The 27448-nt window shown below is 34.5% G+C and overlaps 1 non-coding gene and 1 pseudogene across 1 annotated transcript; one reads left to right on the top strand and one right to left on the bottom strand.

The window, feature by feature from the left end:
- The first annotated feature begins 814 nt into the window (after nt 1-814).
- On the top strand, nt 815-26154 carry LOC112097353 (annotated as a pseudogene).
- LOC112097502 lies at nt 9876-9979 on the bottom strand. The gene has a single exon (XR_002905034.1). It is a non-coding gene; the product is annotated as a small nucleolar RNA R71 (small nucleolar RNA).
- Nucleotides 26155-27448: the final 1294 nt, after the last annotated feature.

Genomic DNA, 27448 nt, shown 5'->3' with positions numbered 1-27448 from the left:
GTTAGAAGCACTTAAGCTGAAGGATTTGAAGCCAAATAATTACTTATTCCAAGCAATTGATCGTGCGGTCTTAGAAGCAATTCTTTGCAAGGACACTTTTAAGCAATTTTGGGACTCTATAAAGAAGAAGTATCAAGCTAATGCAAGGGCTAAGCATGTTCAGCTCCAAGCTCTTTGTCAAGAGTTCAAGATTCTTCAAATGAAGTCAGAAGAATCATTTGTAAAATATTTTTCAAGGACAATGGCAGTTGTAAACAAGATGCAGATTCATGGTGAAAGGCTCGAACATGTCACTATTGTTGAAAAGATTCTTTGTTCCATGATACAAAAGTTTAATTTTGCCATTTGTTCTATTGAAAAGTCTAAAGATATTGATATTCTTTCATTAGATAAGTTGCAAATTCGTTGTTTGTCTATGAGCAAAAGATAATCTAACAAGACAAAGAAGAACAAGCTTTAAAGTCAATAGCTTCAAATTCAAAAGTAGCTGGGCATAAAAAAAGTGGCCAGAAAGGCAAAAACACACAACAGAAGTAAGAAGAAAAAGATTATCTCTAAGAAAATGGGAGGAGGGGCCATGATGGTCAGAATTCAAGAGGGATTAAATCAAAGCCCAAAGGCAAATCAAATGTTGAATGTTCTTGCTCTCACAAATTTGGTCATTATGGTTTAGAATGCTGAACCAATCTATCTAAAGGACCTGGCGCTGAGAAGTCAAATTTTATAGAGAAGGTTAAAGTGGCATCTTTGTTAATGTTTGTCATGTTAAGGAGGATACTCAAGGAAATATTTAAACATAAGTTACAACAATCACATGTGTGGCGACAAGTCTGTATTCTTTGATTTAGATGAATCTTTCCGTGATAATGTGAAGTTTGGTGATAATTCAAAAGTCTCTATTATGGGAAGAGGAAAGGTATCAATCCAAACCAAGGGTTCAAGCTATCCCTAATGTTCTTTTTGTTCTAAATTTAAAAACGACTTTGTTAAGTGCTAGTTAGCTTCAAGAAAAAATATATGAAATTTTTATTAAAGATGGAGGTTGCAGAATATAAGATGAGAAATTAGGCTTAATTGCCTAAATCAATATGACAACAAATGAAATGTTTCCGCTATATATCCACAACACTACCCACTTGTGCTTCTCAGCAAAATTGAAAGAAACAGCATGGTCATGGCATTTTTGCAATGGATGTTAAATTTTGGTGGATTATAGACATTGATTGTGGAGGAGAATACAACTCATGAATTTGAAAAATTTTGTGAGAACTATGGAATCAAAAGGTAACTTACAGTAGCATATTCAACTTAACAAAATGGAGTTTATGAGAGGAAAATCACATCATTTTGAATATAGTGTGAAACCTTTTGACAAAAAGTTGTATTTCGAAGAATTTCTAGCCTAATGTAGTTAGTTGTAGCATTCATATTCTGAATAAAAGTCCTACACTTGCTATTCAAAATATGACCCTTGAGGAGGCATAGAGCAGACGAAGACCATGGTAGATCATTTCAAAATTTTTGGATATGTTACCTATGCTCATATTCTAGACATGAAGAGAAAAAAGCTAGATGACAAAGGAGAAAAATGCATTTTTCTTGGGGTTAAGTGAACAATCAAAAGCTTATAAGCTTTAAAATCTTAATGCTAAGAAAATTGTCATTAGTTGGGACGTCATTTTTTATGCAGATCAAGCCAAGTCGTGGAACAAAAGGGCTATTAGTGAACAAATTCCAATTGATTTTGACGGTGAAAATAATGAGGATGCAAAGCAGCCCCAACAACAGCAAGTTCTAGCAGTTGCTGCTCTTGGCAATCCTTAAAATAAAGCTCTTACAGCATCTTCAACCTCAGAATTTGATGATCAAGTTGAAGTAACAACTCAGTCAAGTCATGTTTGAAAGAGGTCATGATGGAAGATGGATGATGAAGTGATTGGAATCAATCAATCTGAGGACCCACTTACACATTTTGCTTTGTTAGTAAATAGTGATCCTACAGATTTCAACAAAGCAGTCAAAGAATTAAAATGGTGAAAAGCTATCGATGATGAAATTGAAGCCATTCAACGTAACAACACCTAAGAGTTGACTGACCTTTCAGATGGACACAAGATAGAGTTGAAGGAAAATGGCAATATTGACAAATATAAAGCTTGGCTAGTAGCTAAAGCAATAAGCAAGAGTTTGATGTTGACTATAAAGAAGTATTTGCTCATGTTGCAAGACAGAATACAATCATATTGATTATTGCCTTGGCAGCACAAAATTCATGGTCTATTTTCTAATTGGATGTGAAATCAAGTTCTTACATGGAGGCTTATAAGAAGAGGTACTTAACGATTTATCATAACCCAACTTAGATCTGACAAGATATTTTCCACTTTGTATCTTAACAAGGCCCGTAGGGTTTTGTTTTTGGGGTATCCATACACCCTAAAATGCGTCTTACCAATTAAGGCGAATCACCCATTATAAACCCAGCATATCTCTCGTGCTTTGCCGATATGTGATTCGCCTAAGGTGTTACAAACATTCCCTTAAGAACTTAGCGTCCTTGCTGAGGTTTACCATACCATCGCTCAAGAAGACATGCAGAGCCGCTCTGATACCATTTGTCATGACCCAACCTAGACTTGGCAAGATATTGTCTGCTTTGGGCCTAACAAAGCTCGCGTGGTTTTGTTTATAGGGTACCCATACACCCTAAATGTATCTTACCAATTAAGATGGATCACCCCTTATAAACCCAACATCTCTCTCATGGTTTATCAATATGGGATTCACTTAGGATGTTACACAATCAACCTCCTGGCTATATGAAATTAGGCAATGAACATAAAGTGTATAAATTGAAAAAGGTTCTATATGAACTAAAACAAGTACCCCGAGCTTGGTATAGTCATATAGATGTTTATTTCTTGAAGAAAGGTTTTTGAAAATGCCCATATAAGTTACACAAAACAGATAATAGAGGAAAAATGCTTATGGTATACTTATATGTAGATGATTTAATTTATACGGGAAATGATAGAGCCATGTTTGAAAAATTTAATAAATCCATGATGTTTGAATTTGACATGTTTGATCTTGGTATGTTGCACTATTTTCTGGGTATAGAAGTTAAATAATCTACTGCTGGAATCTTTGTTTCACAAAAGAAATATGTACAAGAGATTCTAGGTAGGTTTCGAATGAAGAATTGCAATGTTATTACTACACTAATTGAGTTTGGTTTAAAGCCTTATAAGGATCTTGAAGGAAGAAAGAGGACAATACCTTTTACAAGCAAATTGTGGGAAGCTTAATGTACTTGACTACAACAAGACCTAATATAATGTATGTTGTAAGTCTAACGAGTAGGTATATAGAGAATCAAATAGAGATACATCTTTTAGTTACCAAGCGAATCTTTCGTTACTTGGAAAGTACTGCTGATTTTGGGCTCTTCTACAAAAGGAATGAAAAATCAAATTTGTATGGCTTCACTGATAGTGATTATACTGGAGTTTTGGATGATAGAAGAAGCACATCTAGATATTTGTTTAGGATGGCTTCAGCAATTGTTTCATGATCATCAAAGAAGCAACCAATTGTCATGTTACCAACCATTAAAGCTAAACTTGTTGCTGCAATAGCCTGTGCTTGTCAAGCTATTTGGCTAAAAAAAATTCTTGAAGAGCTACATTTTAAGCAAGAGGAAGCCATTGTAATTTATTGTGACAACAATTCAGCAATAAAGCTCTCCAAAAACACGCATATAGATGTTGAGCATCATTTCTTAAGGGATCTTACAAATAATCAAGAAATTGATTTTTTTTTCTACTATAAGAGTGAAGACCAGGTTGCCGATGTCTCTAATAAGCCCCTCAAGTTGGCTAGTTTTTTAAAGTTAAGAAAGTTACTTGGAGTTTGCAAAATGGAGGATTCAACTTGAAGGAGGGTGCTGCATTTTATTTTTAAACTAAATGTTTATAACATCAGTTTAAAGGGGGGGATTGTTGGAAATTTCATATTTATGTCAATAAAGTACTTATGTTGACTTAGTCTTTAAAGAGTTTGTTAGCAATGTTATTGTTTATCTGGTCTTTAAGATATAGTTACAGTAGTGAAGAGTAGCTGCAATATCTGCAAGATAATGTCTCATCAATTCCTACTATTTTACTTAATTTGTTACTATACTACTTATATAATGGCACTAGTATGAATAAAGTATGTATTATTTTTCAACTAATTGTCTAAGCTTGAGTGTTCATTTTATAACCACTAAAAGTCAACATAAAAAATAGAGCAAGCAAAAAAAAAAAATCAGAGGAAAACAAAAAGAAAGAAAAAAGAAAGAAAGTTCTTGGAATAAAAAAGGATGCTTTTTAACAGAAAAAGAAAGAAGAATCAAAAGGGAGACCTCTTCAAAGAAAGAAATAGAGAGATAGTAAAAGGGTTCAAAGGAAATTTTGTAGATGTTATTGTATCACACGAACCCATATTATTTGGATTATTTATCACAATTTATTTTACTAGTGATTATCTTATAACCCTTATTTTATTTTGTAATTATCTTATGGTATTTTAGTATGTATAAACTTCGATTTTTATAAAGAATTATGATTCTTTTACAATTTATACTAAAAAAGTAATGTTTAGTTTTAATTTAAGACTTTTATACTTAGTATTTTTCTAAATACTAATAAATATTACTTTCTAAAAATATAATTTAATTAATCACAAAAAAATTAATACAATACAATGTAACACCAAATATAGGGTGCGTTTGGGATTGAAGTTGAACAACTGTAGTTTTAAAATACAACACTAAAATGTTTGGTAAACACTAACTGCTATAACTTGAAAGTTATGTTGATTTGATTTTTCAGTTATATAATAAAAAAATTATTATATGATTAATAATTTTGTCAAAATTATTATTAAAAATTTATATTTACTACATATTATTAACTTTTGTTTAATAGTTATAGCTCTTTTTCCACAGCAGCTGTAGCTTAAAAGCTATAGTACCTCAATTCCAAACATGACCATAGTATAACTAAAAATTAGGACAGTACAGTGTAGCACCAAATGTTGTACAATATTATTACAATCTAGTGCTAATGCAATATAGTTTAGTACAATACACCTGCATTAAAATAATACAATATAATATAATATAATATAATATGTCAAACGCACCCTATAAGATGTTTACTACTATTAGATTTTGTAAGAAGTTGATGTGTTTGGAACAATTGCTGTACTAACTGATTTATTTGTTTTCTATGACATTCCAAGTGTTGGATTCTGATTTTTTATTAGGCTAGGAGGAGACAAAGGGAGAAAGAAAAGTACTCAACAAGTATTACTCACCAGATTTCGAACCATTACAATTTAATTCTCACAAAGAAAATGTCATTGGCGAGGTAACTATAATTACTCTACGTAATTAAATTTATTTTATTCAATTATATAGTTTCTGATTTTGTGTATTAACTTTAATGTTTAATAATGTTAAATGATATTGCAAACGTATCTTGGAATTCAAATATCCAGGTTCTATTTTAAATGCACAAAGTGCTCAGCTGAGCTGACAATGAAAACAGATCCTCAAAATTCATATTATGTAGTGGAGTTTGGTGCATCTCGTAATTATAAACCATGGCGTGCAGAGGATGAGGATGTAGACAAGGAGAAAAAGAAGAGAGATGCTGAAGAGATGGGGAATGCTATGAAAGCTTTGGAGAATAGAGCCTTGGATTCCAAAAGGGAGATGGACATCCTTGCAGCACTTGATGACATGAAGTCTATGAAGTCTAGACATGCAACTGTTAGTGTAAATTTTATGCTGAGGCCTTGCAGAGCACAGCTCCTGAAAACGAGAAGACACCAGAAGAAGAGGATGAAGCACTTAATAGATTAATATTCCTGAAATAGAAAGAAGTTATTTGAAGGATTTCTGATGAAGATCTCAATAATGATGGTGATTTGTTTCAATTTGGTAGTGAAAGTAGTGAAGCTCAAGCAACAATTTGAAGAAAAGAAAGCTTTCTGAAGTAAACCAACAAATGCATTGACAAAAGCCAATTTTTTTGATAGCATTAGTCATGGTCATCTATTTTTCTCTTTACCCTTAAAAGCATGAAAGTAATGGTGTGTTTACCAATTAGTAATTGGAATGAGCTGGAATCGGAACGAGTTGGAATCAGATTGAGTTGGAATCGGAATCAAGTATGAGAATTAAAATAAGTTATTTACTTGAGTTGTCGAAATCAGAATTAAAATGAGATTCATTTTCATTGATGTGTTTACTCTATCTTGGAATCGGAATGAACTATCATAATTTACTAAAATGCCCTTTGTTAATTATTGTCAATTGATGATAATAATAATAATAATAATAATAAGAATAAATTATATTTTAATAATATTTTAATAAATAATAATAATAAAAATAACAAAATCAATAAATAATAATAATAATTTCATTATTTATTATTAATGTCATTATTTTTTAATAATAATAATAGTCTCATAGCAGCTGCTCTCCTAGTCAGTTGAGGGTCTCGCTGACATTCTCCTTCATACCATGTAGTCATTTCTTGCCATGTATATGTTTGTTGATGTAAAATGCTGACATGGCCCAATAAGACTTAGAGGACCTGATAAGTTTTAGATCCATCAGGGCTTGGATCTCTGTTCTGTACAGTTCTTCGTCATGGGACATGCCTGGATGTGAGGCTGTCTGGTGAGGCATGGACCATCCTTCTTTATAAGGCAATGACACGAAGTATTATTCTCGAGCCCAAAACTGATTTGGAACTTCTGCACAGCATTCTAAGAGCTCCTTAATTTAGGTGTCAAATTTGTGGACCAGGTTTTTCTTTATTTTTCTCTTTTCACCCTCTCCAAAAATGGAGTGTTTTTCAACCCAAGGTACTTGAAACAAATGGGCCTTACCATTCATAGGATTATGAATGGTGTATGAAAACCCTTCAGGAAAAAAGGCAAAAGGGGCAACAAGACTAAGGAAATCTGTATCCAATAAGATATCTTCGCCAGTATGATCAAAAGCAAAGAATCCATGCCTTATTCCGAATGGTTTGACTTCGATCGGCCTGGTGTACTTTCGGCTATAGAAGTCTTCTCCGCTTATAGAGCCAAAAGATACTCGTGTGGGGACATAACAGTCTCTGGCTACACACGCTTCTCGTATTATTGAACAAACTGCTCCAGTATCAATTAAAGCAGTGAGTGCTACTTGGCTTTCTTATGTTGGACTGAGGACGATTTTGACGTAGGGTCTGAAGGAAGGTGTAGGTTCTCTAGCAAGATCAACCGGTAATGGTTGCTTCACCATCAGAACCTATTATTCTTCTTCTTCAAAGCTGCTACTAGTTGTTTCTTTAGTACTGCTATCTGTCTCTCCACAGTCGAATATTGCTCGGATTGGATTGGCTGTCCAATAATAGTCATCATCATCAAATTGTGCTTGTTGGATCATTTGGAGAAGCTTAGTTGGGAGTTTCTCTTTTGACTTGCACTACTTTGCATAGTGTCCTTTCTTTCCACAAATAAAACATCTCCCTGAACTCCTTTTCTTTGTTCGCCTTTTGACAAAGCGATAGCCTTTGTAAGGCTTCCAGGGCCTTTTCTCTTTCTTCCGCTTTCCTGGTGTTGAGTGTTAGAAAATGCATATTTATAAAGGAGAAAACCATCATTTTACATTTCAAGTCTTACTAACAACCCTTACTTTTATGTTTTTAACATTCTTGTGATTTAATTACGTGTGTTTTATTTTAATTAAGTAATTTATGTATTTTAGGAGCATTATAGTCATTTCACAATAAAGGAGAGATCAGACGGCAAAACGGACATCACTTTTGAACTCAGGACGGTCGAAAACCTTAGGAAGAGCATAAAAGGAAAAATGGCACTATTCACATGTACGGTACTATTCACGTATACGGTACTGTATACGTTACTGTTCACAGCGCTGTTCACATAGACGGACCGATGACGTGGCATTGACCGATGATGTGGCATTGACTGATGAGGTGTCACGATCCTGTTGGACTAAAATTCTTATGTACTGTTGATGGTGACGTGGCAGCATATCAGTGGACGAAAAATCTCGCGTACGGTGCATGCATCACACAGGATTATTTTCAACCAAACTGTGTTACTGTTCATCCGGGTCAAACCGTGTTACTGTTCATCCGCGTGGTCAAACCGTGGACTGTTGACTGATGATGTGGCGCAATCCTGAGCGTCCAAACTGTTTTTAATCCGATGGCCATGATTTACTCCATATCTATAAAAAGGGGGCCTCTCCCCCCTAATTTGATATCTCTGAATCCATTTTTGGGATCCATTTTCTGTAATTCCCTCTCCATCTTGTATTTTCTACATATTTTAATAAATTTCCATTTTGCCCCTAGTTCAATTATGAGTGGCTAATTTTCTTTCAAGCTTGGGTTGAAGGTGAAGTCTCAATATGTGTCATGGGCTTAATTTGGTAAATTTATTTTCTCTTCCCCTCTAGTTTTTGTGGAAGTTTTGACTTCTCGTCGACAAATAATAATAATCTTGTTTAGATACCGCCTTGGTTACACCGGCTCTCTAGTATAAGGTTACTATTATTTGGCACGATAAGCCCTTAGCACCATATTGATTAGAGTGTGGTTCATGAGGTGTGGATTCCCCCCTCATGGTTTAATTGGCATTAATACGGATTATTTAGCCCATGATGCATGTTGATACGGATCCAGATATCCAAGTACGTCAATTTAATAGATTTTCTCTTCAATTTATTCTCTCAATTGCAATTGCAATTTTAGAATTTATTCTTGCCATTTTAATTTAATTATTAGCATATTCCAAATCATTTCCACCATAAATCCAACTACCCATTTACAAAATTAATTCTATATATAATTAAAATCCACCTCCTCGTGGGATCGATACTCGTCACCATTAGTCTATACTACAATAGATTCGTGCGCTTGCAAGTACATTAAAATTTGCACAACAAGTTTTTTGCGCCGTTGCCGGGGAGGTAAGTAATTTTAATTCATAGAATTAATTTTTGTGAATAATTTCTTTTAATTGTTTTCTTGTAATTTTTTTTATTAAAAAAAAGAAAAAAGAAAAAAGAGTGAATTTACATTTTGAGCTAAGAATTTTATTTTCTCTCTTCTTTAAAATTCTGTAATTTAATTTTGAATTTATTTTTCTTTGGAATTTTTTTATCTTATTAATTTATTTTTATTTAATTTATTTCACGTATTTGTTTTTGCGTATTTTTATAGTAAGGTTGTAATAGCGCAATAAGGTTAGTATCGTAATTTCTCCCTCTTCTTTATTTTTATTTGTTTTGTTCCCATCTTTATTTTTTTTATTTGTTTTGCATGCATGGTCGTAGGTCATTATTACCTAATCTTGAACCTATAGACCTTGAACTAAAAAAAACACTTCGCACGCACAAGAACGTTAAAAATAAAATGGATTTACAAGCACCACAGGAGAGGCCATTTAAGGACTATTTTAGTCCCTTAGCTAATTTGAGCACATCATGCATAAGATACCCAAATGTAGCTGTTAGGAGTTTTGAATTAAAACCCAGTGTGCTAAATTGTCTCCCAACATTTTATGGCCTAGAAAATGAGGACCCATATAATCATCTGAATGATTTTCATGCAATTTGTCAAACTTTTAAATATGAAAATTTTTCAGACGATGATGTTAAACTCAGATTATTCCCATTTTCTTTAAAGGATAGAGCTCGTTCATGGTTAAATACTTTACCTGCTAATAGCATTTCATCATAGGAACAAATGGTAACAAAATTTTTGAATAAATATTTCCCAGTGCATAAAACCAACGCTATTCGCAGGGAAATCTCGGAGTTTACCCAGAGAGAGGACGAGCAGTTTTTTGAAACATAGGAGCGATTCAATGGGCTACTCTTGAAGTGTCCACATCATGGGTACGAAAAATGGCACCAATGCCAATACTTTTTGGAGGGATTATTGCCGAATGTGCAAGAATGGCTAATGGCAACAAGTGGAGGAGAGCTAATGTCAAAAAGTGCATCAGAGATTTGGGAATTCTTCCAGCGACAAACGGATAATTCCCAACAACGGAGTCGATCACTCAGGAATACGAGAAGAATTAAGGGAGTAAATGAGGTTCACATTGGCGAGTCAAGTTCAGAAATTAAAGAAGTCAAAGCGATAATTGAAAGTCTCTCTCGACAAATAGCATCGTTATCGACTGCTAAATCAACAGAGCCACATGACCATGACTCATACTCAGATCAAGCCAATGCCATAGGTATAATGAGAAAGCCATCAAACTACAACCCATACTCCAACACATATAGCCCTGGATGGAGAGACCACCCCAATTTTTCATGGTCTCAAGGATTCCAACAGAATGGACCAACAGCTCCAGCTCCACCAATGCAACAAATTCCTCAAGCCTCTCAGCCCCCATTTAGACCATTCAATCAGAATCAGAACTACTCTCAACCCAGACCATGGGAGGATGCATTCCAAAATTTCAAGAATGTTACTCACTCCACGATTGAGCAACAGAACCGCACCATTGATGGACTACGAAATGAATTGAGAGCGGGCTTCAACTCACAAGCCCAACAGAAAACGTTAGTTCTATACTCCAACATAAAATTCCTTTAAAATGCAAAGACCCAGGCTCCCCCACTATTTCATGTAGCATAGGGAACCACACAATTGAGAATGCTTTGTTGGATTTAGGAGCTAGTGTAAATTTGTTGCCTTATTCTGTATTTGTGAAACTTGGACTTGGAGAATTACACCCAACTCCAGTGGTGTTACAGCTTGCAGATCGGTCCACGAAAATACCTCGTGGTATTGTGGAGGACGTGCTTATCCAGGTAGACAAGTTTTATTTTCCTGTTGATTTCATTGTAATTGACACTCAACCAATACATGATTCAAGGAAGCACATCCCCATTATTCTAGGCCGACCTTTCTTGGCAACTGCGGATGCTCACATTCAATGCAGGACTGGAAATATGCAGTTGTCCTTTGGCAACATGACTATGGAGCTGAACATCTTCAACATTGCCAAACAACCTCACAATGCAGATGATGGAATTGTTGATGTGGATTTAATTGAAACAATAGTTGATAACACTTTTCTTTCAAACCTTAGTGATGATCCTTTACAAACATGTTTAACTCACTTTGGTTTTGATTTTGATATTGACAGATCGGTCGATGAGGTCAATGCCCTACTTGACTCAGCACCATCCATGGACACTAATAAATGGAAGTCAAGAGTTGAACAACTAGCACCATCAGAGAAGAAACTCATCCCAGCATCAGAATCACCACCGAAACTCGAGCTCAAACCATTGCCCAACACTTTGGAATATGCATTTTTGGGAAAAGAACTCTGCCGGTAATCATCTCATCATCCCTCAATGATGAAAAAAAAGGTAAGTTGTTGGATGTTTTAAAAGAGCACAAAGGGGCATTAGGATGGATCATAGCAGACATTAAAGGTATAAACCCAGTAGATTGCATGCATTACATTCACCTTGATGAAAATGCTAAAACTACTAGGGAGGTGCAACGTCGGTTAAATCCTAACATGAAAGAAGTTGTTAGAACTGAAGTCCTTAAGCTATTAGATGCAGGTATCATTTACCCAATTTCTGATAGTTCATGGGTCAGTCCTGTGCAAGTTGTCCCCAAAAAGTCAGGAGTCACAGTAGTTACGAATGCTGATAATGAATTGATACCCACTAGACTGACTACAGGATGGCGTGTATGCATTGATTATAGGAAGTTGAATTCTGTCACACGTAAAGACCATTTTCCTTTATCATTTATTGATCAAATGCTTGATAGATTAGCAGGCTATGAATTTTATTGCTTTCTAGATGGCTACTTAGGATATAATCAGATTCCCATAGCACCAAAAGATCAAGAGAAAACTACTTTCAGTTGCCCTTTTGGCACATTTGCATATAGGAGAATGCCATTTGGATTATGTAATGCACCTGCTACATTTCAACGATGCATGTTGAGCATTTTTTCTGATATGGTGGAACGATTCCTTAAAGTCTTTATGGATGATTTTTCTGTCTTTGGTGACTCGTTTGATCAATGTTTACATCATCTAACACTAGTTCTGCAGAGATGTATCGAAAAGAACTTGGTCTTAAATTGGGAGAAATGTCATTTTATGGTAAAACAATGTATTGTTCTCGGTCACATCATTTCGAGTAAAGGTATTGAGGTTGACAAAGCCAAGGTGGATCTCATTTCTAATCTTCCTCCACCCAAAACAGTCAGAGAAGTAAGATCTTGTTGCGTTTGAAAAATTAAAGCATTTGTTGACATCATCACCCATCATTCAGCCCCCGAACTGGAGCTTACCATTTGAGCTCATGTGTGATGCATCTGATTATGCAGTAGGAGCAGTATTAGGACAAAGGGTTGATCAAATTCCTCATGTTATTTATTATGCTAGTATGACATTGAATGATGCACAGTTGAACTATTCAACTACTGAAAAAGAAATGCTAGCAGTAGTGTTTGCATTAGAAAAATTTCGATCTTATCTCATTGGTTGTAAAATAATTATATTCACAGATCATGCTGCTCTTAAATATATTCTCACAAAGAAAGATACAAAAGCTAGACTAATTCGTTGGGTGTTACTTTTGCAAGAATTTGACTTGGAATTCAAAGATAAAAAAGGGACAGAAAATGTTGTGGCGGACCACCTCTCTCGTCTCCATCTTGACACAATTACAGAGCCATTAATATTGAATGAGTCATTTCCAGATGAACAATTAATGAGTGTGGAAGTATTACCTTGGTATGCTGATATAGTTAATTATCTTGTTACAGGTAAACTTCCTGAGCATTGGACCAAGCAAGACAAGGCAAAATTCTTTGCAGAGATAAAGAATTTCTTTTGGGATGACCCGTATTTGTTCAAGTATTGTGCGGATCAAATTGTTAGACGATGTGTCCCAGAAAGTGAAATTCAGAATATCCTTTCATTCTGCCATGAACAAGCTTGTGGAGGCCATTTCAGTGCTAAGAAAACAACGACTAAAGTTTTACAATGTGGTTTCTATTGGCCATCTATATTTCGAGATGCTTACACTTTCTGTTCTTCATGTGATAGGTGTCAACGAATGGGAAGCATTACACGAAGGAACATGATGCCACTAAATTCAATTTTAGTGGTTGAGATTTTTGACGTATAGGGTATCGACTTCATGGGACCCTTTCCCTCTTCTTTTGGCCATCAATACATATTGGTTGCTGTTGACTACGTATCCAAATGTGTAGAAGCAATTCCATGCAGAGCTAATGATCACAAGGTAGTGATAGGATTTTTGAAAAGCAACATTGTCTCGCGCTTTGGATTCCCTCGAGCAATAATCAGTGATGGTGGTGCCCACTTTTGTAACAAAGCATTCAAGACTCTTTTGACAGAGTATTCAATCACACACAAAGTGGCGACCCCGTATCATCCGCAAACCAGTGGCCAAGTTGAGATTTCCAATCGAGAAATAAAGCACATATTAGAAAAGACGGTGAGGCCGGACAGAAAAGATTGGTCATTAAGACTTGATGATGCCTTATGGGCATATAGAACGGCTTTCAAGACCCCTATTGGGATGTCACCCTACAGGCTAGTGTATGGAAAAGCTTGCCACCTACCTGTGGAACTCGAGCATCGTGCGTATTGGGCCATCAAGAAATTCAATTTTGACATGCAGCAAGCCAGCTCAGAAAAGAAGATTACAGCTGGCAGAACTTGAAGAAATTCGCAATGATGCATACGAAAATGCCAAGATTTACAAGTAACGAATGAAAGTCTTCCATGATAAGCAAATTATGAGAAAATCGTTCACTCCAGGTCAGAAAGTGCTTTTATTCAATTCTCGCTTGCACCTATTCCCAGGTAAGTTACGCTCTCGTTGGTCTGGCCCATTTATTGTTCATACTATTTTTCCACATGGGGCAATTGAAATTAAGAACCCAAAGAATGGTGTCACGTTTAAAGTTAATGGTCAAAGATTAAAGCCATATCTAGAATACCAACCACATGAAGAAGACACCGAAATAAATTTGAGTGACCCACCAAATTTGAATTGATTTTTTTTTCTTTTAGTTGATTTGATTTTTCTTTATTTCTTTTTATTATTATTCTTTTGCTAATTGAAATTGTTTTTGCATAAGTATGTTTATTTTACCATTAAGTTTTCTCTTATCATTTTTAATCATGAGTCTCATACTTAGACCGTTCCTTCTGAACATTCTTAAACCACTTCAACGTGTCAAAACTCATCTCAAAAAGCAGATTCAATTTTGTAAAACACAACGCATTTGGGCTCTACAACCACCAGAGTTAGTAGCCTATGTTGAGGGTTTAGAACGCCAACTCAGAGACATTGAGAGAAGTGTTTACGACATCCAATTGGAGCTTGAGGTAAATTCAATAAGAGGACGATTTTAATTTTCTTTGTGTGTTTTAATTTGTTTTTCTATTTGTGTGCTTTAGTTTGTTACCCCGGTGAAGTGGCGGATAACGGTACTCCGTGACAATCAAGTCGGTTACTTCAGTTTCCCATAATAACTGATATTCTGAGGCGAAAGTATGGACAGAAACGAGATTCTAGCGAAGCTTCACAAGCGATTCCCTTCACTTCCTCAGAATGCCCTCCTTACGATCTATAAAGCTCGGTCCGAACGCATGCGATTACTCATGAGAAATAACATACCTGCTGACATCCGTTGGTTAATCGAGGCTAAAGTACGATCGGCAGGTGAGTTACCTCCAAAATTTATTGCATACATGCCTGGTTGTGGTAAAGGAAATTATGCAAGAAAACGACGAGCTCGAAGAATTTCTGTTGCTTGTCATAAGTGTGCCAGAATGAGTTGCAATAAAAACCCATGTTCTTTAGGAATGGTGTCTGATAACAGGGAAGATAAGATTCAATTCATTAGGGATGGCTTGAATAAGGAGTCATTGGATGATATCCTTTTGTCTCTTAAAACGCATCCCAGTGGATATGTGCAAGGAGCGATTCTCCAGTTATGGCCATTATTCCAGAAAGAGCATGCACGATATAGTCTCGGGAATCTGACTATAAACGACCCTATTTGCCAGTTTATAAGAAAACTGGATAGGAAGCCTATCCTCGACCCATAGAGGGCGTTCAAGCCGTTTCTGGACGTAAAACCAGAGGAAGATGTGAGCCACAGTCACAACTACCTGTAAATATCCTTTCACTTTACTGTTATTTTATTTTACTATTGTTTTATTGTCCTTAATAATTTTATTACTGTTTACTTTTTCCTTTTTACTGTTTCCTTTTTGACTCGCGAGCCACGTGCTTTACGCGTTATTTGACACTGACATGTTACCTCATACACAACTGTGACCCACTGTCACCAAGACTCTTAAATGTGATTTTTTTTTGTCAAGCACTCACAAATTGTTTTTTTTTTAGAAGTATTCCAATGGCAGCTACTCCAAATAGACAATTCAAGAACATTTGTGTGCTTTCTGGATTTACATATGGCAAACATAAAGAGTTCGTTGAGACAACCATAGATCTTGGTCGCAGCATAGCAGCGAGAAAATTACACTTGGTGTATGGAGGAGGTAATCTAGGGTTATCAAAAATGGTCTCAGAAGCAGCTTTTATCAGAGGCAGCCAAGTGTTAGGCATCATCCCAAGAGCCCTAAAACCTTTGGGCAGTTCGTCTGACTCATCAACTGGAGAAGAGTTAGTCGTCTCAGGTATGCAAGAAAGAATAACTGAAATGCTTAATCATGCTGATGCTTTTATTTTCCTTCCAGGAGATTTTGCAACACTAGAGGCACTTATCACACTAGCATCTTGGGCCCATATGCACATCCACCAGAAACCCATCGGTTTGTTAAATGTCAATAACTTTTATGATGGTTTTATCGCATTTCTTAACCATGCAATAAAAAATTATTTCATTCCCTCTAATGCGAAAAAACTCTTTATTTGTGCTCACACTGCTAATGAGCTACTTGATATGTTACAAGCTTATAGACCAGAACCAGACCCCTGGACCTTTGTGTTGGAGCATCCAAATAATGATGGTAACAGTAGCCGCAGTAAGAAGTACAAATTAGATTTAACTCTCTGCTTGTAAATATTATTTTCTGTGTTGCACCACCCAGGTGATGTCTTCTAAACTCTACTTCTTTCCTTTCAAACATTGAGGACAATGTTTCGTTCTGGTTGGGGGGAGGGAATAGTCGACAATTATGGAATTTTGGTTAAGTTTTTACTAATTTTTTTGTTGTAGAAACTAACTGTTGCTAACTTTTTGTGTTGAAGATGGCTGAATATGGAGTGTAGTGACTCTAGAAACGCATCTTCATCGTTTAAAAAAAATTAAAAAACTAAAAAAAAATTTCAGACATTTTCTTTTTCTTTATTCTGTTTTTATGTTTATTTTTCTTCTTCTTTTTATTTTCTCCTCTATAAATATACATTTTCCAACTTTTGAGTCGAAGATGGCTGAATATGGAGTGTAGTGCCTCTAGAAACGCATCTTTTTTTTAAAAAAAAATCATTTTCTTTTTCTATCATTTTAAGTGTAACTTTTCTAATTAATTTTTCTACATCATTTTCACATTTCTGCATGCATATTTTTCTTTTATGTTTAGAATAGGTTGGGGGGTAGAATGTTGTTTAAAAAAAAAATTGTGTGGTTTGTTTTAACATTGGATGACATGATTAATTTTAAATTTTAGTATTTGTATTATCTTTGGTCTTAAGTGATGTTACATTATGTTTGCTACTCTACATGTTGATGTTGGAGACAAATATGAGTTGCTTGAAGGAATGAACATGTCATAATAAGTACCAAGTGAGTTTTTGAGCCTATCATTTTTCTTGGAGAGTAACCATTTTGCCCATTCTTTATACAGCTTAACAGTTTATTATTGTATACACGATCTCTAGATTTCTTTTGAGTTAACCCTTAAAAAAAATGGTAAAATAAAAAAAAAAGAAAAAAATATATGTGTTGTTACATTGGGAGGCTCATCTAACTAGTAGATATGGATAATTATTTAGAGCCCTAAAAGACGATGGAAAGGCCATCTTTGGTCCGTTTGAGCCTTTCTAGCCATCCCTTTTATTAAATATCCATAGTTAACCCTTTTGAGCCTTTAAAAAAAAAAAAAAACCTTTTCTTTGTCAACTTATCATCTTGACCCACTCCGATTTGGAGTATTACCCGATGTCTTATAAGTTCCATCACCTATTTATATTTGAGAAAAATGTAAATAATTATTTTGTTTAGTGAAGTTATGCCAAAAAAAAACAAAAAAAAAACAAAAACAACAAAAGTTGTTGTTTAAAAAAAAAATAACAATAATAGGTGAAATCTACCTGGCAACTTCCAAAAAAAAAAAAAATTCTCTGTATTTTTCTCAAACATACACTTTGTTTTCCTTATTTCCCTTCTTTGTTAGCTATATCCCTAGCCTACGTTACGTCCTAATAAAAGTCCTTCTTGATTTTAGGGAACTATAGTTTGAAGTAGAAGCTAGTTATATGGGCTAAAAAGATGTAGTGATGCATAATAAATAAAAAAAAGATAAATAAAGTGGGTTGACTAGCATTTTTGTTTGACTTGAGATCGTATTATTTCTAAGCTGAGGGCATATTTATTTCATCTTGGTGAGAGCAAATGATATCACTTCTTTATTATTTTCTCTCTCAATTACCATTCATTGGAGTGACTATTTTTAGTGGGTTTAATTTATTTGTGAGAGTGTCACTACTTCCAGTGAGAATTTGGGGTTTGACATGTCATTCTTGAAAGTAGATATAACAAAGTCTACTGGGCTAATTCATGTGGATGGTTGATGTGAGTGTGATGTTGCTTTAGACTGGAGATAATGCTTATACTTTTATTTGATTGCTATCATTAATCTGATTGAATAAACACGGGTGTTTCTAAATTTAAAAAAAAAACAAATCATTTTGAATTTGAATTTGAATTTTGTTTTCGCTTTATTTGCTAGGGACTAGCAATAAGCTGGTTGGGGGGTGTGTTGAGTGTTAGAAAATGCATATTTATAAAGGAGAAAACCATCATTTTACATTTCAAGTCTTACTAACAACCCTTACTTTTATGTTTTTAACATTCTTGTGATTTAATTACGTGTGTTTTATTTTAATTAAGTAATTTATGTATTTTAGGGGCATTATAGTCATTTCACAATAAAGGAGAGATCAGACGGCAAAACGGACATCACTTTTGAACTCAGGACGGTCGAAAACCTTAGGAAGAGCATAAAAGGAAAAATGGCACTATTCACATGTACGGTACTATTCACGTATACGGTACTGTATACGTTACTGTTCACAGCACTATTCACATAGACGGACTGATGACGTGGCATTGACCGATGATGTGGCATTGACTGATGAGGTGTCACGATCCTGTTGGACTAAAATTCTTATGTACTGTTGATGGTGACGTGGCAGCATATCAGTGGACGAAAAATCTCGCGTACGGTGCATGCATCATACAGGATTATTTTCAACCAAACCGTGTTACTGTTCATCCGGGTCAAACCATGTTACTGTTCATCCGCGTGGTCAAACCGTGGACTGTTGACTGATGACGTGGCGCAATCCTAAGCGTCCAAACTGTTTTTAATCCGATGGCCATGATTTACTCCATGTATCTATAAAAAGGGGGCCTCTCCCCCCTAATTTGATATCTCTGAATCCATTTTTGGGATCCATTTTCTGTAATTCCCTCTCCATCTTGTATTTTCTTCATATTTTAATAAATTCCCATTTTGCCCCTAGTTCAATTATGAGTGGCTAATTTTCTTTCAAGCTTGGGTTGAAGGTGAAGTCTCAACATGTGTCATGGGCTTAATTTGGTAAATTTATTTTCTCTTCCCCTCTAGTTTTTGTGGATGTTTTGACTTCTCGTCGACAAATAATAATAATCTTGTCTAGATACTGCCTTGGTTACACCGGCTCTCTAGTATAAGGTTATTATTATTTGGCACGATAAACCCTTAGCACCATATTGATTAGAGTGTGGTTCATGAGGTGTTGATTCCCCCCTCATGGTTTAATTGGCATTAATACGGATTATTTAGCCCATGATGCATGTTGATACGGATCCAGATACCCAAGTACGTCAATTTAATAGATTTTCTCTTCAATTTATTCTCTCAATTGCAATTCCAATTTTAGAATTTATTCTCGCCATTTTAATTTAATTATTAGCATATTCCAAATCATTTCCACCATAAATCCAACTACCCATTTACAAAATTAATTCTATATATAATTAAAATCCACCTCCTCGTGGGATCGATACTCGTCACCATTAGTCTATACTACAATAGATTCGTGCGCTTGCGAGTACATTAAAATTTGCACAATACGTGGTTTGCAGTAGCATGTTTTGTCTGAATGCTGGCATCTAAACTTGTTTGGCTTGTCATCACAATATTTTTGTAATGACGTCTGCTCAATCTGCTTCATATGCTTCTTCAGCTCCTGTGATCTACAGTGGCCTTGGATGAGCTCAGTTGCTATTTGGTACAGTTGTGCTATGTTGTACATTGCTAGATCTGTAACTGCATCTGCTTTGAATTTTGCTTCCATCATATCTGCTACTGGTCCTGGCATGTTAAGCACGAACGTCCTGTGAATTGTGTCATTGGCTTTGTGGAAGATATAATACAACCTTTCTTGTTCTAGGTAGTATTCTTCCATTTGTCTGACATTACAGCACTTGTTCTGGAGAAATTGCTTTTCTGCAATTATTATTATTATCATTACCAATTAACAATAATTAACAAAGAGCATTTTAGCAAATTATGATAGTTCATTCCGATTCCAAGACAAAGTAAACACATCAATGGAAATGAATCACATTCCAATTTCGATTCCTACAACTCAAGTAAATAACTTATTTTGATTCTCATTCTTGATTCTGATACCAGGTCATTTCGATTCTAGTTCATTCCGATTTGTTTTGTTATTTTTAATTATCAATAGTTCGTCTAAATCATTAAAACCACGACATATTTAGACAAAAAAATGCATTGGACTTTTAAATATATATGTGCATAATCGTTAAATTGACGTATTAATAGGAAGTTAACACTACAAGAAAATAGACAATAGATGATGGAAAATAATTGTCATAAAAGGGGGTGCATGACAGACAGTTTATATGTCATCAATGTCACTGTCATTAATTTATGACAGAATATTTTCCGTCATTAATTCATGATGGCTTTTCACAGTCATATATCTATCACACAATATTTTAATATAAAAAAATAATTAAATAAAATTTAAATTTATTTACGCACCTTTTTTTTAATTTTTGGCGGAAAATTGAATAATCATTTGTAAATTTATTATTCAATTTTGGCAGTAAATTATTTATGACAGAATGTATGATGGCTATTTCCCGTCATAAAGTTTTGATTTTTTTAAATATTACAATTATAATTTGTTGATGAATTCCTATTTAATTTCATAAAACAAAACCAATAAATTTTAATATTAATTAACATCCATTCAATCCAACAAACTAATTTCAAAATAAATATATCTAATATTCAATGAGATCACCATTAATAAATAATAAAATATCCCAAATTAAAAAAAATCATCCCAAAGTATAAAAAAACAGTTAAATTCTAATCATCCTCCAAGAAAAGCAATTAAAATTCAAGCCACCAAGCCAAGTTACTTAACAAAACTTCCAAAGATTAATTCAAGTATTCCAACAACAAGACTTGCAGTAAAACTTCCAGCAGTAAAACTTCCAGCAGTAAAACTTCCAGCGTCAATCCAATCTTCCAAGAGCACTCTAATTCCAGCCACATACCCTGCAACACTCCAACTATTAGTCCAACTCATATGCAGCAACCCGGCATCTTCCAGCTGCACTTTAATTCCAGCCATATACACAGCAACACTCCAACCTATATCCAGTAATCCAATCTATGCAGAATCAATCAAAATACCTAATGTTATCAAATGCATAACATCTACACTACAATCCTTAAGAACAACCATTATAGTTTGACACCACAACTTTAATTTCAACAAATTGTAACAACTAATAACAAGGTGCATCTATAGTTTCATACTCATACCAGCTATTTTGCTGATGCGACAAGGATGTCGAAAAAAAGGTTAGCCCACTCCAAAGCTTGAGGTAAGATAACAAGTAATTGAGGCAATTTAAGATCATTCCAAATCACTATCACTTGACAGTGAAACCTTTAAGTGCCTAGATTCCACCGAAAGAATTAAATTGATGTTTGTAAAAAATAAATTAACTCATTGAATTAAATAAAACAAATGAGGGAGATTGATGGGAAAATATAGACCATCAGAGTATGAGAGGTCGTTATGGAGAATAAATTTTGGAATGCTAATTAAACAACGCAGTGTTGACTAATCATAACAGTAAAGAAGGTCAAAGATGAAAGCAAACCATGGTCCTTCTCAGAACATGTGAATAAAGCAAATGACGATATGAACATTATTAAAGCCTCGTAACAAGACCAATAAATGACAGAATAAACAAACAAAAGTGAAAAAAGTAGCAACCCTACAATGGTGATGAACCAGATGCTATAATAGAAAGATCAGAAGCTAACGTATAAGGTGAGCTTATACATTAATGTCAACATTTCAAACATTGATCTGAAACCAAATACGTCCAATCAATTCATCATGTCTCTGGTGAAAGTACCATAGGAATTACCAAAGGTGAAGAATAAAAGGTTATAAGACGAAAAGATCAACCTTCTATAGATAGGCCAGCAGATTTCCAGTGCTCCAACAATATATTTCCTAGTACAATAAAAGAAACAGAAGAAGAATAAAACACTCTGTTAGTCGCAGAAAAGCCGTAACGACCATTGAACGAATGTCAATATCATGTTTACCAAAATATGAGTTATGATAATAATATTTTAAGTACAAACATTTTAGTATGTAGGCCCGTGAAAAAAGATCAAATATAAATGTTTGTGATTGGAACTACAAATTTAAAAATATTATTGGATCTCGAATATCATTATCAGAAATTCTACATTAAGGTATAAACCCAAAAAAAAACATTAATGCATTCACTCGGAAATATAAATATTAGTTTGGCTATGATAAATAATTGTTCAGAGATATACAATCACCGCAGAAAAGATATTCAAATCCAACAAACTGAGATAAAAGTACCCCAATTTCCAGTGCAGCAAAAGCAAATTACGAATTGTTGGTGATTTCATACGAAACCTCTAGTGGCAAACCAAAAAAAAAAAAAAAGGATCATGCAAGGAAAAATGTTAAAAAGCTCTCATGATACTACAAAATAAAAAGCAAAATCACCAGCCATGTCAAGTCCAAGAGCACTAATCATGTAAGGCTTAGCTCCAAGCTTTGACATGCACTCCGCAACATTCCTTGCTACACCCCCCAACACATAATTCACCTGCATAAAGAAGCACCCCCTAATGTAAGTAAATATCATAAAACAAAATCCATAACATACCACTAATTTCTCAATATACCTAATGGTGAACACATTTCTTAAAGCTACATTTCAAGAACTAACACAATTCTGACAAGAAATTGCAAACACTCATCAAAATCTTTTTTTTAAAAAAAAAGATGGGACTAAAATCTTTTTTAGAAAAAAAAATGGGTATAATTGTACCTTGCCTGGTGTAGTGGTTCTTGGGTTTGCAGGGATCGATGGAGTGGCATGAATGTCCAAAACCATGCCTTCTATGATCACTGGCTCTGCTGCTTCTTGTTTTTACAACTGCCTGCTTGTTAACAAAACCTTTTATACAAAAAAGATGTATTAGAATTAAAAGAAAAAGAATAGAACCTAAAAATGGAAAGAATATTACAGTTTAGATAAGGCTACCTTATGAAGAACGGGATTAGCTTCACATGCCTGCTACAAAAGGTGGCAAAAGACTGCATTCAATCGCTCTTGAACACTGCTGCTGTCCATTTTGCTTCCAACACTTTTGAGTGCAGCACTTGTTTGCGCTAACCAAAGAGTTTCTTGCATTGTTTAGTTTTGGGCTGGGCATGAATGGTTTCTTCTTCATTTGGTTCATCACCATGAAAGTCTCTTGACCATTGACTATTGACATCAACTTCAAGATCACACCAAACTGCCATGACTCCTCCAATGAACAAACCCTCCTCAAATCAAGCGTCCTTTTTTCTTTTTTTTGGGAATTAGTATAAGATTAAAAAAAGGAACAAGATGGATGTTTTTAACAACCCAACAGAGACAAGGATGCTAGAAGGCCAAGTGGGAAGTGAAGAGGAGCAAAGAGGGAGAAAGTCATCATATTCTGGGAGAAAATCAAAGGTGCCATATTCACAAACAAAGATAATAGTATAATTTTATTAAAAAAATTAAAATTTTTATCCTTTTATTTTCTTTTTCAGAATGAAACACAAAATTGAAAACAGAGATGAATATAGCTACACTAATGAAATCAAAATTATTGATTCAAAACTAAAACATAATAAAAAGGAAATAAAAAAGTGAAGAAATGTTACCTAGGCTCAAAACTTTAGCTCCTATTCCAGCCACCACACAATAGCCACTGCCGCCACTGCTTTTAATCTTTTATGTCGATCTCCACCACCATCAAAACCATAAAGACCCGCCCATCAAATCCCAGCCGTAAATACCACCGATTTACTACAAGAATCACCAAACACGACTACCAAACAGCAGCAAAACCTCCACCATTGTTCACTATCTTCCAGCGCGATTCATCCAGCCACTACCAACAACACATTACTCGTCACAAGATGTATCTATCTAGTTACCTCCTTCTTCCAGCCCCTTCCCCTTTCGCTGGAATTGAAGCCAAAAATCAACACTGGCTCTTTCGTAATTTTCGATCAAATGCTCGCGAATCGAAGAGAACCTTTAGCAGGATGTCGACTTGTGGCCTATGGGTGGGATTCGAAGGTCGACTCTTTTACTTGGGTTAATTGGTTGTGAATGTTGGAATTTTGTTTGATCGTGAGTGAGTAGGGTTTGAGCTTCTAGGGTTTCAATTTCTTAGGTTGAGAAAGGGAGTGATGAATGTGTTGAGTGAGGTTTTTTAACTTAGAATATTTTGTAGTATTTTGCTAAAACTCACCGTTTCAATTCCTTCATTTAATTTTTTTACATCATTTAGATTATTAATAAAAGGGAAATTATCAGCCATATACCCTTAAATGACACCCGTATCAAACGTGTGAAAACTTTTCAAGTGTATCACTCGTATACCCTAAGTTGACAAAACACCTCTGCCGTCCACCAATTCGTTAACTTCCATTAGAAAGTTAACAGAATTGTGATAAATTGACTATTTTACCCTAAAAACTCAAAATGAGGTAAAAATATAAATTTACCCCAAAAATTAACGTAAACTTTCAATACACAATTTTTTTTTTAATTTTGTTATTAACAATACATTTTTTTGATTAAAAAAATAAATTATTAATGGTACATATTATTAACAATTATCCATAAAAAATATCCATATTATACCATAAAAAATTATTAACAACATATTATTTACAATTATACATATTATACCATAAAAATTTCTAATTGGAGCTTGGAGGAGTAGATCTCCAAAATTTTAGGTTAAATTTTGGAGGAGTAGATTCGGTTGTAAAGTAGTTTTGTTTTAGCAATTATTAACAATTATCCGATAAATGGGATGACATCTCATTTTTATCAATATATATCATATGACATGTCATTCTTTACTAGGTAAATGGGATGACATGTTTTTTTTTAATCAAAGTTTCATCAATCTTAAAAGACTAGATTACCCTTATGATGTCAGCGCTTGCAAACGGAAGTTAACGGATTGGTGGACGGCAGAAGTGTTTTGTCAACTTAGGGTATACGAGTGATACACTTGAAAAGTGTTCACACACGTTTGATACGGGTGTCATTTAAGGGTATATGGCTGATAATTTCCCTTAATAAAATTATAACACATTGTTTTCTTTTTCTTTTAATAAAATATCACACTAAAATTTTGGTCAAATACGGTCAAATTAATATTTCTATCATAATTTTTTGATAGAAAAAATTTCAATCACAATTCTATCATAAATTCTTGATAGACAATAATTCTATCACAAAACCATCATCAATTCATGACAAACCAAAATTCTATCATGATTCGGTCATCCTATAATGATAGAAGTCAAATCCGTCATAAACTGTCTGTCATCTATTGTCAGTTTTCTTGTAGTGTAATAAAAATTTTCACAGCAAAATTTCTAAAATATTTGTTTCTATATTCTGTACATGATATGTTCTTCATTAAAAACACGACATGTTTAAAAAAATGCCTTCGACTTTTATATAAATTTTAAATATATATATATACTGACATTAATAATAATAATGAAATTATTATTATTATTATTGATTTTGTTATTTATTATTATTATTTATTAAAATCTTTTTAGAGTTATAATTTATAATTTATTATTATTATTAATTTCATTATTTTAATTTTTAATTATTATTTAAATTAAGGATAAAATGAGTATTAGGAAGTTTAGTTGGGGGTAAAAAAATCATTTTCGGGAATGGAGTTTTGATTCCCAAGCCCCCCTAGAATCAAAACTCTAATTATGATTCTCAAATTTGTGGGCCCAATACTATTTCGATTCCGATTTCAAGCCTTAATTTTATAGGTAAATGTCTCATTGATTCTGATTATAGAATTCTCATTCCCATTGCTGCAAAATAAACACTCCATAAATGGGGACAAAACAGTAGGTCGGTAACTCTCGTGACCGTGTGGTTTTGTATGAATTATTTCATGTCGTTTGTTTTGTTGTCAAAGAAAATCCAATTGTTTCAGAAACTGAACGTGATGCCAAGGTGCCTCGAAAGTCTTCATCAATAAGGATTCAAGTAATCAAGAAGCCAGTTGCAAGTCTCTAGCACCAAAGTTATTACAAAATCAGAGAACAAATCAGAGGAAAGCACTGGACTACAATCACTCTGCCAAAACTATGACACCGATGACGAGTAGTTTGTCTCTTTTTTACTTGATTCATGAAATTTATACCCTCTTTTCAGTTTCCATCAATATAAATGGTTGAAGTTTGATGAAATGTGAAGAAACTATGAATTTAATGTATTAAAGAATATTCTAAAAAGTTACAGCCATATGTGCAGTTTCCAAGCCAGCACCTCAAGAGTTGTCTCCTTCTCCAAGTTAATGTTGTTGTTGTTATTAGAGCTTTGGACCACTTGACTCGTGGTGTGGGCTAACATCAATCAAACAGAAGCTATATACTGTATCTGGAGGGTGTAAAGTTGGCAAATGATGCTTGTTCCAATTTGGCTGAAGCTCCCATGTCAAAGTGGAGTGGAATGGTTTGTTTCCAAAATCAGAAGCTTGCTAGCTAAATCAAACCATCAATTTGTGATCATCTATGTTCCAGGAGAGTGCAGCTACATAGCACATACAACAACTGGCCAAATTGGCTCCCTACTGGAGTGACTAATGTGTTGTAATTTTTCTTCTCTTAATTAATAAAAGGGAAATTATCAATCGTATACCCTAAGATTACATCGTTATCAAAATTACTACAAAACTTTGAGAGTGTATCGGTCGTCCACCCTCAGATGACAAAATATATCTCCCAACCACCATTCCGTCAACTGCCGTTTACAACTTAACTGAATTGAAACAAAATGATGATATTGCCCTTAAGCATGAAATTAATGTTAAAAAGGCAAGACTGCCCCAAAGATGAAACAATGCCAAATGTAGCTGTTGGACTCAACAACAGTAACAATTTTGGCTATATAATGAGCCAAAAACACCAGCACAAACGTCATTGAAAGCAAGTAAAAATTAGCAACTCCTCAACAACAACAAATCAGCACACACCTCATTGAAAGAACCCAAATTAGATACTCCTCAACAACAACAACAACACACACCTCATTGAAAGAAAGCAAAAATTAGCTACTCCTCAACAACAACAAATCAGCACACACACCTCATTGAAAGAAACAAAAAAATTGCTACTCCTTAACAATACTAAATCAGTAGCACATTTCCTTGAAAATGGCCTCCAGTGAAGCATCAAGTTCTGGTGTCAGCGGATTTAAAAGATATAAATAAGTGAAATGTCAGCCAAAATATTGCAAGTGTGGCATGCAAGCAGTGGCCATGGTGTCAACTACATTGCAAAATCCTAATGCACTATTTTGGTCATGCAGGTGGAAGCATTGTGGAGTGAAGCACTGTGATTTTTGGGAATGGATTACTACGGAATCTCTCATATGTCCGACTACTAATGATGAGATGGCAT

The sequence above is a fragment of the Citrus clementina genome, unplaced genomic scaffold, assembly GCF_000493195.1.
Source record: "Citrus clementina cultivar Clemenules unplaced genomic scaffold, Citrus_clementina_v1.0 scaffold_6, whole genome shotgun sequence".
NCBI lineage: Eukaryota > Viridiplantae > Streptophyta > Magnoliopsida > Sapindales > Rutaceae > Citrus > Citrus x clementina.
Note: the sequence above shows the minus strand (reverse complement) of the source record. Positions and strands in the feature narration are given on the sequence as shown.